Below are 14406 nucleotides of genomic sequence, written 5' to 3' on the forward strand. Positions count from 1 at the left end.
ACTTGGATAGAGAACTGGTTGGCGGACAGAAAGCAAAGAGCTGGAATAAACGGGTCGTTTTCCGAGTGGCAGGCAGTGACTAGTGGGGTACCGCAAGGATCGGTCCTAGGACCCCAGCTGTTCACAATATATATTAATGATCTGGACGAGGGAATTGGATGTAATATCTCCAAATTTGCAGACGACACAAAGCTGGGTGGGAGGGTATGCTGTGAGGAGGATGTCGTGAAACTCCAGTACAATTTGGACAGGTTAGGTGATTGGGCAGAAACATGGCAAATGCACTATAATGTGGATAAATGTGAGGTTATCCACTTTGGTGGCAAAAACAGGAAGGCAGATTATTATTTGAATGGCAATAGATTGGGAGAAGGGGAAGTGCAAAGAGACCTGGGTGTTCTTGTGCACCAGTCGCTGAAGGTAAGCATGCAGGTGCAGCAGGCGGTTAAGAAGGCAAATGGTATGTTGGCCTTCGTAGCAAGAGGGTTCGAGTACAGGAACAAGGATGTCTTGCTACAGTTGTACAGGGCCTTGGTGAGACCGCACCTTGAGTATTGTGTGCAGTTTTGGTCGCCTTATCTGAGGAAGGACGTTCTTGCCATGGAAGGAGTGCAGCGAAGATTCACCAGACTGATACCTGGGATGGCAGGAATGACGTATGAGGAGAGATTGTGTTGATTGGGCTTATACTCACTGGAGTTTAGAAGATTGAGAGGGGATCTCATCGAAACCTATAAAATTCTGTCAGGCCTGGACAGACTAGATGCTGGAAGGATGTTCCCGATGGTCAGGGAGTCCAGAACCAGGGGTCATAGTCCAAGGATAAGGGGCAGGACATTTAGGACTGAAATGAGGAGGAATTTCTTCACCCAGAGAGTGGTGAACCTGTGGAATTCTCTGCCACAGAGGGCGGTGGAGGCCAGTTCATTAAATATATTCAAGAAAGAGTTGGATATATTTCTTAAGGCTAAAGGGATCAAGGGATATAGGGAGAAGGCAGGGACAGGGTACTGAATTTGGATGATCAGCCATGATCTCATTGAATGGCGGAGCAGGCTCGAAGGGCCGAATGGCTTACTCCTGCTCCTATCTTATATGTTTCTATGTTTCTCCAACCCGAACAATGTGGCAGCTGTTGGGGTGAGTACCTTTTAAATACCACCTACAAGTTAGAGCTGATGCATTGTGGACGGAAGGGGAGATAATCTGTATAAAAGAACTAAGTATAGTAAACCACGAACTGACGGAAACCAAGGAATAATCACAATACGGGTTATGAGTAGGTCCTGAAGCGCGGCGAACGAGGCAATACCAGCAAACCGGTATTGGTCGTATACGGCCGGCGCAGACAAGAAGGAGTACAAGAGTAATCTAGGGGCAACGTAACCACCCCAGCGATAAAATAGGCGAGTTGCAAGTAGTGCAGAAAGTTTAAGCATACCTCTGACAACAAATCACCAGAACAAAATTGTTGCAAGTATCATCTCACTCTACGAGAGTAAAGTAAGGGACGTACCGCTGACAACAATTAACCATGAGAAGTGAAAAACTCGTGTGGGGACCAGTGGGGTCTCTGACATGCTATTTAGCGGACAGAAATAAAAGATTGATTGACAAAATAGTTAAAAACGATTGGCAACCGAACGACCCACCAGTAAAACAAAGAGAATGGTGGGCTAAGGATACAAAATTAAAGGAAGAAAAGCTCATCATTTTAGTGGCTCGCGCATATTATGAGTTGAGTAGAGATACTCGAATTTGGACCAAAAACGGGTGCCAAAATTGTACCCGAGTACCAGTAATTTAAGAAAGGAAATAAGGAAAAAAATTAAAGTTTTATCGGCACAGATGCTATCAGTTTCTGTCCAAAACAAGTAAAATACAGGATTTGCTGAGCAAAAGGAATCTTAAAAGGAATGCTGGCATCTCAGTTTGTGTGAAAGTGTGTGTTAAAAGTATGGAAGTTTTCTGTCTTTGAAAGTGTCTATTGTGTTTGTTTTAGCTCCACCCACTCTTTTGTACAGAGAGCTAAAAGCTGTTTAACCCTTTGAAGACTTGTCTTGAATGATGGACATGCATGTGTTGTTTTAAGTTAGTTAATTGTTTTACAAAAGATAAGCTTCAGCCTTGAAGTTACAGTTGCCAAGGTGCCTGGAAGAAAATGAATTTGAATGTTTACAAGGCATGGGTGATTGTTTCTTTGTTAATGTGGCTTCTTTCTTTTCCAAGTGATACTGGTTAGTTTAAAAAAACTTGATCTGGATTAAATTGGAGTTATGAGGTGAATTAACCTATTAAAACCCGACGACAGAAAAGAGGCTAGTGGAACGGTGCCGAGGCCAGGAACTGTGAAAGGGGTCAGGCAGGTACTAGGGCGATTGAATTATTGCCGGAACTTTATCCCAGAATATGCAGAAATGGCCCAGCCTATACAGGATTTAATCAAAGAGGGGAAACTATCCCAGAAACTGGTGGACCAGGGCCCTGACCAAGAAACAGCTTTTGTAAAGTTAAAGCAAGCCCTCATAAGCACCCCTGCCCTGGGATTACCAGAGCAGAATAGGCCATTCCACATCTATAACTACCACAGTAAGGATCATTACAATGCGGTAGTAACCCAGGTGCATGGGGATAGGCAAAGGCCGGTAACGCACTACTCCACTAAGCAGCAGCCTGTAGCTGCAGGATTGTCAAGATGTGTTGCAGCCCTCGACTGCGCTGCGTGGGCCATCAGAGTTAGTGTACCAATAGTGTAACGTCCGTGTGTAATTGAGACACGGACTGCAGGAGTTGGTTATAACAGGTGTTTACTGAATGGAGACAAAACTGGAACTGCTATACAAAGTTACTACACAGGCTTATATACAGGGGTGGTCACTACTGGTACTGCAGTATACAGGGGCTGCAGAATATAGTTCCTTCTTCAAAGTACATACACTACAATTCCTCCCCTTTTAGCTAAACAGTACATAACATTCGATTAATAAGTAAATAACATATTTACAATTACAGTTGCTATATACATTAGCTGAAGTTAAGCAATTATAAATTCAGTCTTTGAGGAGGCTTCCTGATTCTGTCCGGACAACGCCTCTTTGGGGTATCAGGTTCTTCCGGCAAAGTTGATTCGGGATCAACGTCGTTGTTTGGTTCGTCTGCTTCCAATATCACCGATTCTGAGGTAGATGCAATTGGTACTTCGGTTTCATCACCAGGTGTATCGGATCGTGGTGTGGATTTGACGTTTTCCACTGACTCTAGAATCTGGTCAGCATGGCGTCTTACAATGCTCTCTCCAATGTCCACGGTATACATTAGAGGTCCTTGCCGTGTGCAGATCGTTCCTGGCTGCCATTTCTCTGTGCGGTAGTCCCGGGCCAAAACTGGTTGACCTATCTTAAAACTCCTGGTTGGCCTTTCATTCATATTCTGAAACTGCCTGTTCTCCACATCTCTTCTGATGTTTGGCTTAACCAAATCCAAGCGGCATCTTAGTCTTCGATTGAAGAACATCATGGCTGGAGTTTGGTTGGTAACCGCATGTGTCGCATTCCGGTAGGCAAACAAGAAGTTATCCACCTTGTGTTGTAGGGGTATGTCTTCATTACACATTGCCTTGATAGCCTTCTTGAATGTTTGAACGAACCTCTCAGCCAATCCATTGGTGGCTGGATGATATGGGGCGGATGTGTAATGCTTAACACCATTGTTCTTTAAGAACCTCCGGAACTCTTCAGACACAAACTGTGGCCCATTGTCGGAGCAAATCTGTTCAGGCAGCCCATTTCTGGCGAATATGGTTCGTAAGACTGTGATAGTTTTTTCTGTGGTGGTTGAGGACATTTTTATTACCTCTGGCCACTTTGAATGTGCATCCACCGCAATTAAAAACATCGAGTCCATAAATGGACCAGCAAAATCAATGTGCACCCTTTACCATGGAGATGAGGGCCGCTCCCATGGATGTAGAGGGGCTTGTGGTGGGGCGTTTTGGACCTTCTGACATCCTGTACAGCTCTTGGTCATCTCTTCGATTTCTCTATGGATTCCCGGCCACCACACAAACGCTCTGGCTAAGTTCTTCATTTTTACCCCTCCCAGATGACCCTCATGAAGCTCATTGAGCACTCTATCCTTCAATTTGGGTGGAATTACTACTCGGGATCCACACATCAAGGTTCCTCGGCACACTGACAGCTGTTCTCTTCTCGACGAGAATGCTGGCAACAGTGGTTCGCCATGTGCTGGCCATCCCTTCACCGTTAAATCATAGACCCTGGAGAGTGTCGGGTCATTTCGTGTTTCCTTTTCTATGTTTGCATTCGTCACAGGTAGACATTCGACTATGGTCGAGTGGAATATCTCCACAGGATCCACTGCAGGTGCTTCTTCCACCGTCGGCAACGATAGGCGCGACAATCCATCAGCATTCCCATGCTGTTTAGTTCCTTTGTACTCGATGTCATATTGGTGTGCCCCTAGGAAAAGGGACCATCTCTGTAGCTGTTCTGCTGTCATTATCGGTACGCCCTTCTGAGGGTTGAAAATGGAGACAAGAGGTTGATGATCAGTTAGTAGAGTAAATTTCTGTCCGTGCAAGTAGTGATTGAACTTCTTCACCCCCCACACCAGGCTGAGGGCCTCTCTGTCAATCTGGGCGTAGTTACGCTCGGCTGAAGTTAACGAGCGTGACGCAAAAGCTATCGGCCTCTCCGAACCATCAAGGAATTTATGTGACAGTACCGCTCCAATGCCATAGGGAGACGCATCACACGCCAGTCTTATCAGTAGTGATGGGTTGTAGTGAGCCAATACTTCTCTTGAAGTGGTGCGGAGATGCCGGAGTTGGACTGGGGTGGACAAATGTAAGAAGTCACACAACACCAGGTTATAGTCCAACAGCTTTATTTGAAATCACAAGCTTTCGGAGCGCTGCTCCTTCTTCAGGTGAAGTGGAGAAATGCATAAAGACACAGCTTATATAGTCAGAGAATCATGTCAGATGTTTACAGGTAACCTTTCCAACTGCCATTTATCGCACCTCGGCAGAGAGATAATCACAGCAGTCAAAGGTGTGAATGGTGTCCAAACAGGTCAGTCAGGGAAACATTACATCAAAGAACAATGAGGTGGGGTCACAAGGGGTCAAATATTGCAGATGCTGGGGTCTGTATGAAAAACAAAAAAACAGACAAAAAACATTTTTTTTGGCTGGAAATCACAGCAGGTCCGGCCGCATCTGTGTAGAGAGAACAAGCCAATGTCGACTCGAGTCTGGATGACCCTGCATCAGGTGGGGTTACATGTAGCGTGACATGAACCCAAGATCTCGGTTGAGGCCATCCTCATGAGTGCGGAACTTGGCTATCAGTTTCTGCTCGACGATTTTGCGTTGTCGTGTGTCTCGAAGGCCACCTTGGAGAATGCTTACCCGAAGATCAGAGGCTGAATGCCCTTGACTGCTGAAGTGTTCCCCGACTGGGAGGGAACACTCCTGCCTGGTGATTGTTGCGCGGTGTCCGTTCATCCGTTGTCGCAGTGTCTGCATGGTCTCGCCGATGTACCATGCTCCGGGGCATCCTTTCCTGCAACGTATGAGGTAGACAATGTTGGCCGAGTCACATGAGTATGTACCATGTACCTGGTGGGTGGTGTCCTCACGTGTGATGATGGTATCTGTGTTGATGATCTGGCATGTCTTGCAGAGGTTGCTGTGGCAGGGTTGTGTGGTGTCGTGGTCGCTGTTCTCCTGAAAGCTGGGTAATTTGCTGCGAACGATGGTCTGTTTGAGGTTAGGCGGCTGAAGAAGGAGCAGCGCTCCGAAAGCTTGTGATTTCAAATAAAGCTGTTGGACTATAACCTGGTGTTGTGTGACTTCTTACATTTCTCTTGAAGTGATCAGGTCTTTACACTTCTGAAAGGCCCGCTTACATTCATCGCTCCATTTCCATGCTACTCCAGTTTGTAGCAGGGCGTTTAGTGGGTGCAGAATTGTGGACAAATTCAGCAAAAACTTATGGTAGTAATTCACCAATCCAAGGAATTACCTCAGTTGCGACACATTTTCAGGCGCTGGAGCCTTAACTACTGCTTCAATTTTGTCAGGGGACTTATGTAACCCCTCTTCATCAATCACGTGGCCACAATACGATATCTGTTTCTTAAAAAACTCGCACTTGGGACGATTGACTCGTAGCCCATGTTCTCTTAGTCTAGTGAGCACCTGCTCTAGGTTGGCAAGGTGTTCACTGTCATTTTCACCTGTCACTAGGATGTCGTCCAAGTAACACTGAGTCCCCGGAATCCCTTGCAGGACTTGTTCCATCGCTCTTTGCCATATCGCCGGAGCTGATGCTACTCCGAATACCAGTCGATTATACTGGTAAAGACCTTTGTGAGTGTTTATCGTGAGATATTTCCTAGAGGATTCTTCAACCTCCATCTGCAAATATGCTTGTGCTAGGTCAATTTTTGTAAAACGCTTCCCTCCAGATAGTGAGGCGAAAATATCTTCTATCCTCGGAAGAGGATACTGTACTGTGTGAAGGACTGGGTTCACAGTCACCTTGAAGTCCCCACAGATGCGAACCTTCCTTGGCTCCTCAGACTTATTGTTTAACGTTTTCTTCATGACAGGAACGATGGGTGTCGCCCACTCGCTCCAGTCTACCTTAGATAACACGCCTGCATTCTCCAGATTCTCCAGCTCTGCCTCGACGGCTGGGCGAATTGCATACGGTACCGGTCTTGCTTTGAAAAACTTGGGAATTGCATTCTCTTCTATTTTTATCGAGGCGCTTACGCCTTTAAGAGTTCCCAGTCCTTGTTGAAATACCTCTTTAGCGTTAGCTAAGATTTTTGACAATCGCCCAGGTGTGACGTCGTCATCCTTTTTACCAGCCACAGTCAGTGCCTGAATGGAGTGCCAGTCTAAACTTATCTTTCTGATCCATTCACGTCCCAATAACGGTGGTCCACCATCTTGCAGTATGTACAGATACAATTTCTGTATTTCCTTGCCGTTGTATTCGACAGGCACCCTTATTTTCCCTCTGGGGTATACTTTCTGCCCAGTATACGTCTTCAAGACAATGGATGTGTCTTTCAAGGGTATGTGTGAGAATAGCCGCTCGTAGTCTCGTCGATTCATGACGGTCAGGGCTGATCCTGTATCCAATTCCATTTTGACTTGGGAACCTGCTATCGTGAGGGTGACCCAAATAGTTCGGTGATCCTCTTTTGCGATTACGTTGTGTAGTTTGAGACAGCTTCGTCTCTTGTTCCCAGATTCACTATCGCTCTTCTGGTCTTCGGAACTATTGTCCGTCATCTTTTGTACTTTCCTGTACTGTTCCTTAGTAGCCTTTTTGTTGTCGTTAGTTGTGGTAAACCACTTTTATCGTTCACTATCGTTACACTATAGTTATCACTGTTATATCGTTACTCTATGGTTATCACTGTTCACACTGTTGTATCACTATACGAGGTCGCCTCTTGTCACGCTGTTATACCTGGGCTGACCACTGCTGACTCCGCCCACGGCTCCACCTACCTGCCCAGGTATAAAGGTGGTCGACTGGCTGGTATTCCTCCTTGTTGGATCCGATCACCCACGAGGGTGGGCTCTGTTATTTAGCCAATAAAAACCTATAGTTACTTTCTTAACTCGTCGCTTTTCATTGGATAAATTGATAGGTATATCAATTTTATTGGCTAAATTTTAAAATGTCGTTACTTGAGCAGCCAAACGAGCAGCCAGACGAGCAGCCAAACGACCAGCCAGACGCCCAGCTACAACAGCCACAGCAGCCGGCTTGGCTGCGAGCCCTCCGACCACCATACCTGGATCTAAACCCACAGGCAGCAAACTCAGCCCTCGACTTCGAACACTGGCTGAGCTGTTTCGAGTCCTACCTGGGAGAATCCGGCGTGCCTCAGAAATCCAAGCTAAGAGTTCTGACCGCCCAAGTGAGCCCTAAAGTATTCACACTCATCCGGGACCTTAAAACATACGAGGACGCCATCAACCGGCTGAAACGACAGTACCAGAGCCCGGTAAATTCCATGTATGCCAGACACCTCCTAAGATCCCGCCCGCAACAGCCAGGAGAGTCTGTAGATGAATTTTTACAGGCGCTACAAGCACTCGGCAGGGACTGTAACTTTAAAGCGGTAACGACGGCAGAAAATACTGAAGACAATGTCCGCGATGCCTTCGTGAAAGGCCTGCGGTCCGACTACTCACGGCAAAGACTGCTTGAAGCAAAGGACCTCGACCTGGACAAAGCTGCAGCCCTCGCTCGCTCCCTAGAAGTGGCCCATCGGGACCTCGAGGCATATTCCAGGTACTGTAATTTGCGACCCTGGGACTCGGGACCGACCCCGACCGCAATACCCCCCGCAGCACCCCCCCTGGGACCTACCTCAGCGTCGGCGTCCCGGACCCGATCGGGACCGCCACCCTCGGTACCGGCTGCGACATCGGACCCCCGCGATCGGGCCACCGGCTGCTTCTTCTGCGGCCAGGCGAAACACCCGAGGGCGCGCTGCCCAGCCAGAAACGCGACCTGCTCGAGCTGCCTGAAGAAAGGCCACTTTGCAAAGGCCAGCAGAGGGAGATCAACAGAGGCCAGCAGTGCCTCATGCGAGCTGTGGGGGCGGCCATCTTCCATCAAGGCCACAGAGGCCAGCATCCCCACATGTGAGTCATGGGGGCGGCCATCTTTGATCCAGGCAACCGACACCAGCAGTGCCTCATGTGAGTTGTGGGGGCAGCCATCTTCTCCGCCATTTTGTCCAACCTCGTGGGCGCCGCCATTTTACCCACCACGCTCGACCGCCACCGTGCCTCCAGACCCGACCACCGCCTCACCCGCAGACAACAGCAACTCGCTCAGCTGTACACTAGCCTCCGTCACACTGGACCAAGCCCGCCCGCACCACCTGTCCAAGTCCATGATGGACATCAAAGTAAACGGCCATGCCACGACCTGCCTGTTCGACAGCGGAAGCACGGAGAGTTTCATCCACCCAGACACGGTGAGCCACTACTCCCTCACTGTCCGGCCAACGCGCAACCGGATCTCGATGGCATCGAGGTCCCACGCCACAGACATCAGCGGCTACTGTGTTGTGACCCTGTCGGTTAAGGGCACGGAGTATAAAAATTTTAAACTCCTCGTCCTGCCCCAGCTATGCGCTGCCGTCCTACTAGGTCTAGACTTCTAATCCCACCTCCAAAGCGTCACGCTAGCATACGGCGGACCCCTCCCCCCACTCACAGTCGGCAACCAACAGGTTTTAAACCGCCCACCGCGTAACACCTGCGGCCTATCCACCCTCAAGGTCCCGCCACCTTCCCTGTTCGCTAACCTCACCCCCGACTGCAAACCCGTCGCTACCAAGAGCAGGCGGTACAGCGCCGGGGACAGAGCTTTCATTAGCTCCGAGGTGCAGCGTCTCCTGAAGGAGGGCATCATCGAGGGGAGCACCAGCCCCTGGCGTGCCCAGGTCGTGGTCGTTAAGACCGGCAATAAAAACCACCTGGTCATCGACTACAGCCAGACCATAAACAGGTACACGCAGCTGGACGCATACCCCCTTCCCCGCATATCTGATATGGTCAATCAGATCGCACAATACCGAGTATTCTCGACCATCGACCTTAAGTCGGCCTACCACCAACTCCCTATCCGCCCTGAGGACCGCCAGTATACCGCCTTCGAGGCGAATGGCCGCCTCTACCACTTCCTTAGGGTTCCCTTCGGCGTCACCAACGGGGTTTCGGTCTTCCAAAGGGAGATGGACCGGATGGTTGACCAGAACGGGCTGCACGCCACGTTCCCCTACCTAGATAACGTCACCATCTGCGGCCGCGACCGGCAGGACCATGATGTTAATCTGGAGAGATTCCTCCGTACGGCCCAACGGCTGAACCTCACCTACAATAAGGAGAAATGTGTGTTTAACACCTCGCGCCTTGCCATCCTCGGCTGTGTAGTAGAGAACGGAGTCATCGGCCCCGACCCCGAAAGAATGCGCCCCCTCATGGAGCTACCCCTCCCCCACTGTCCAAAGGCACTAAAGCGAACCCTGGGGCTCTTCGCCTACTATGCCCAATGGGTGCCCAATTATGCGGACAAAGCCAGACCCCTCATGAAGTCCACATCCTTCCCCCTTACGGAGGAAGCGTGCGCAGCCTTCTCCCTCATTAAGGGAGACATTGCCAAGGCCACAATGCACGCAGTGGATGAGTCCATCCCCTTCCAAGTGGAGAGCGATGCATCCGACTTCGCCCTAGCCGCTACCCTTAACCAGGAGGGGAGACCGGTGGCCTTCTTCTCAAGGACCCTACAGGGCCCTGAGATCCGACACTCGTCGGTCGAGAAGGAGGCCCAGGCGATTGTGGAGGCGGTACGACGCTGGAGGCATTACCTGGCAGACAAACGATTTACCCTCCTCACCGACCAGCGTTCGGTCGCTTTTATGTTTAATAACAAGCTGAGGGGCAAAATCAAGAATGACAAGATCTTGAGGTGGAGAATCGAGCTCTCCACCTATGATTATGATATCTTGTACCGGCCAGGTAAGCTGAACGAACCCCCTGATGCTCTTTCACGAATTACATGCGCCAGCGCGCAAAGTGATAGACGTCAGACCCTCCACAACGACCTCTGCCACCCCGGAGTCACCAGACTTTACCACTTCATTAAGGCCCGCAACCTGCCCTACTCCATCGAGGAGGTCAGGACCATGACCAGGAACTGCCAGACCTGTGCCGAGTGCAAACCGCACTTCTTTAGGCCGGACAGAGCAAGCCTGATCAAGGCCACCCGCCCCTTCGAGCGCCTGAGCATCGACTTTAAGGGGCCCCTCCCGTCCTCTGATCGCAATGTGTACTTCCTCAACATTGTTGATGAGTACTCCCGTTTCCCCTTTGCCTTCCCCTGCCCAGACATGACCAGTACCACGGTCATTAAATGCCTGAACGACCTCTTCGCCTTGTTCGGGTTCCCAAACTATATACATAGTGACCGGGGCTCCTCCTTCATGAGCGAGGAACTCCGTCAGTTCCTACTAGCGAGAGGTATCGCTGCAAGCAGGACCACCAGCTACAACCCCCGAGGGAACGGGCAGGTGGAAAGAGAGAACGCGACGGTATGGAAGGCCGTCCTCTTAGCCTTAAAGTCTAAGGGCCTCCCAACTTCCCGCTGGCAGGAAGTCCTCCCGGCAGCGCTGCATTCCATCCGGTCACTACTGTGCACTGCCATTAACGCCACCCCCCATGAACGAATGTTTGTTTTCCCCAGGAAGTCAACTACAGGAACCACGCTACCAACCTGGCTGACCTCCCTGGGGCCCGTCCTGCTGCGAAAGCACGTGAGGGCCCATAAAACGGACTCCCTGGTCGAGAGGGTGAACCTCCTGCACGCCAACCCCCAGTACACCTATGTGGCATACCCAGACGGGCGGGAGGACACAGTCTCCTTACGAGACCTCGCACCCTCGGGCACTCCTGAGACACCACCGTTACCCCCCCCCCCCGCCACCACCCCCCCAATGCCACCCGAGGTAGACGGCATGCCGGAACCCCACGAGCCTTCGCCGACCACGCAGACACCAGCATTAACACCGGATAATGCAACACCGCCGCTGCAACGATCAGAAAGGCTTACGAGGCCTCCGGACAGACTGGCATACCAGAACTGGTAGTACACTTCACCCCACCGGACTCAAATCTAAACAAGGGGTGAATGTGGTAAACCACTTTTATCGTTCACTATCGTTACACTATAGTTATCACTGTTATATCGTTACTCTATGGTTATCACTGTTCACACTGTTGTATCACTATACGAAGTCGCCTCTTGTCACGCTGTTATACCTGGGCTGACCACTGCTGACTCCGCCCACGGCTCCACCTACCTGCCCAGGTATAAAGGTGGTTGACTGGCTGGTATTCCTCCTTGTTGGATCCGATCACCCACGAGGGTGGGCTCTGTTATTTAGCCAATAAAAAGCTATAGTTACTTTCTTAACTCGTCGCTTTTCATTGGATAAATTGATAGGTATATCATTAGTCTTCTTCCCGGACCTGCAAACTCGTGCAATGTGTCCCATCTTTCCGCATTGCCTGCATGTTTTGTCCTTGGACCAGCAGTCTTTCTGGTCATGGGTTGTTCTGCCGCAGCGATAACATTTTTCAAATCCCCGTGTCATTTCACGGGTGCCGTATTCCTGTGGCTTTTGCTGTATTTCCGCAGCTCCCCTTGCTGCTGCTTCGTACGATACTGCCACGCTGAAAGCCTTATCTAGCGTCAGCTCTTTCTCTGAGAGTAACCTCTTCTGGGTTCCTTCACTCAGGAGTCCACAGACAAATTTGTCCCGTAGGGTATCTGCCAGTCCTGCTCTGAACTGGCAGTGCTTCGATAGCCTGCGTAGTTCCGTAAGGTAATCAGCATTGCTCTCATCTTTATGCTGATTTCTCTTGTGGAATTTAAATCTTTCTGCTATCAGCAGCGGTGTAGGATTTAGGTGTTCCTGTAGGATATCAACAATTTCGTTAAAACTCTTCGCCATCGGTTTGACTGGAGTTATCAGGTTCTGCAATAGGCCGTACGTTCTTGCGCCCATTAAGTTTAGTAGTACCGATGCCTTTTTCTCATCGGCTACTTCATTTGCCTTGCAATATACTTCGACTCTTTCCACATACGTGGTCCAGTCTTCTATTGCATTATCGAAGGCAGTGATATTGCCAGTCTTCGGCATCTTGGAGATCTAAGATGGCGCCTCCCGCGCTTTGCCTTCTTCCCCGATTGAACAAAATGGCGCCTCCCGCGCTTTGCCTTCTTCCCCGCTGGATTGAGATGGCGCCTCCCGCGCTTTCTGTCTTCTCCGCTGCTGCTAGCGCTGTTGCTGGCGTTTTTATGCTTTGATGGCGACGCCCTATGGTCTTCGCGCACTTCCCCCCCGCGCTGCTGCCAACGCCGCTCTCCGCGGTCCCCGTGGCAAACTGCAGCTCCTCGCGGCTTTCTGTGCTTCTAATTTCTTTTATTTTAATTACTGTTCCTGTCGTCAGAGCAGACCCTATGGGACACTTTCCTCCCTCTTCTCGGGTCTGTACGCTGCCCGGCTTCATAGCACCGGCCGCGCCCTGTGTGCTCCACCCTTTCTCTCTCTCTCCTCTTCCCGACAACGCTGCTCGGCCCCGTTAAAAAGGCACCCGATCGAGTTCTAGCCCGCCGCAGCCCAGGAAGGATCAGTGTACTACCTGCCACCAGCCCGATTAGCTGGAACACCATAGACTGGATAACCAAGCCCAGCTCTCGACAGCCTCTCCTGCAAATCTTCGAATTCGATGAATCAGAGGGCAGTTGCCCACGGTCGACGCCCGTTTCTTCTGTTTGTTTTTGTTTTTTTCTTTTTGGATTTCTTCCTTCTGGCCTCGACCTCTAACAACTTCGCTTCAAGGATGGATCCCCGTGAGGTGGTGCAGAACTGTAGGTAAGTTCGGATCTGTTCGTCGCCAGTGTAACGTCCGTGTGTAATTGAGACACGGACTGCAGGAGTTGGTTATAACAGGTGTTTACTGAATGGAGACAAAACTGGAACTACTATACAAAGTTACTACACAGGCTTATATACGGGGTGGTCACTACTGGTACTGCAGTATACAGGGGTTGCAGAATATAGTTCCTTCTTCAAAGTACATACACTACAAATAGTGATGTCAGGACAAATTATTCTACATACCTCACATACCCTAGTAGAGTTGCTGAACACAGGAAGGCTAAGAACTGTATCAGATGTGCTTAGGGCCACATGGGAGGCAATGCTCATACCCCCCAATGGCACAGTAACAATAGTTAAAGACAACGGTAACAATCCCGCAGGGTGGGTTATAACGGAAGGAGAGGAACATCAGTGTAACATGACAGGAAGGGAAGGGGAAATTAGTCATGTTAGTGAAGCCCCGCTCGAGGATCTATATGTAGATGGGTCCCGGCGATATATAGACGGGGCACCACAAACAGGATGGGCAGTGGTAGATGGCAACGGACAGGTTAAAAGGGAAGGTCGGCTAGAAGGAAGCCTATCGGCTCAGGTAGCAGAATTGGTGGCTCTCACCGAAGCCCTGAGGTTAGCCGAAGGAAAAAGGGTAAACATATATACAGATAGTCGATATGCCTTTGGAGTGGTGCATGATTACATGGTAGCCTGGAGTAGGCGAGGATATATGACATCAGAAGGAGGACCCATAAGACACGAGAATATAATCAAGGAATTAGTGGGAGCCTCCCTCCTGCCCCAAGAGTGCGCAATAATAAAAATTAAAGCACACATGAAGATTACTGACCAACACCAACAGGGCAATGCATGGGCAGACGAGGCAGCCAAGCGGGCAGC

The 14406-nt window shown here is 49.9% G+C and overlaps 1 protein-coding gene across 2 annotated transcripts in view; it reads right to left on the reverse strand.

Moving 5' to 3' along the window:
• The window catches only part of macrod2 (mono-ADP ribosylhydrolase 2), a 1321175-nt gene that overhangs the window by 137378 nt on the left and 1169391 nt on the right, over window positions 1-14406 (reverse strand). The gene's annotated exons all lie outside the window — the stretch shown is intronic.

This window comes from Somniosus microcephalus, chromosome 3 (assembly GCF_052327205.1).
Source record: "Somniosus microcephalus isolate GS21.2 chromosome 3, FLI_Smic_1.0, whole genome shotgun sequence".
Classification (NCBI taxonomy): Eukaryota; Metazoa; Chordata; class Chondrichthyes; order Squaliformes; family Somniosidae; genus Somniosus; species Somniosus microcephalus.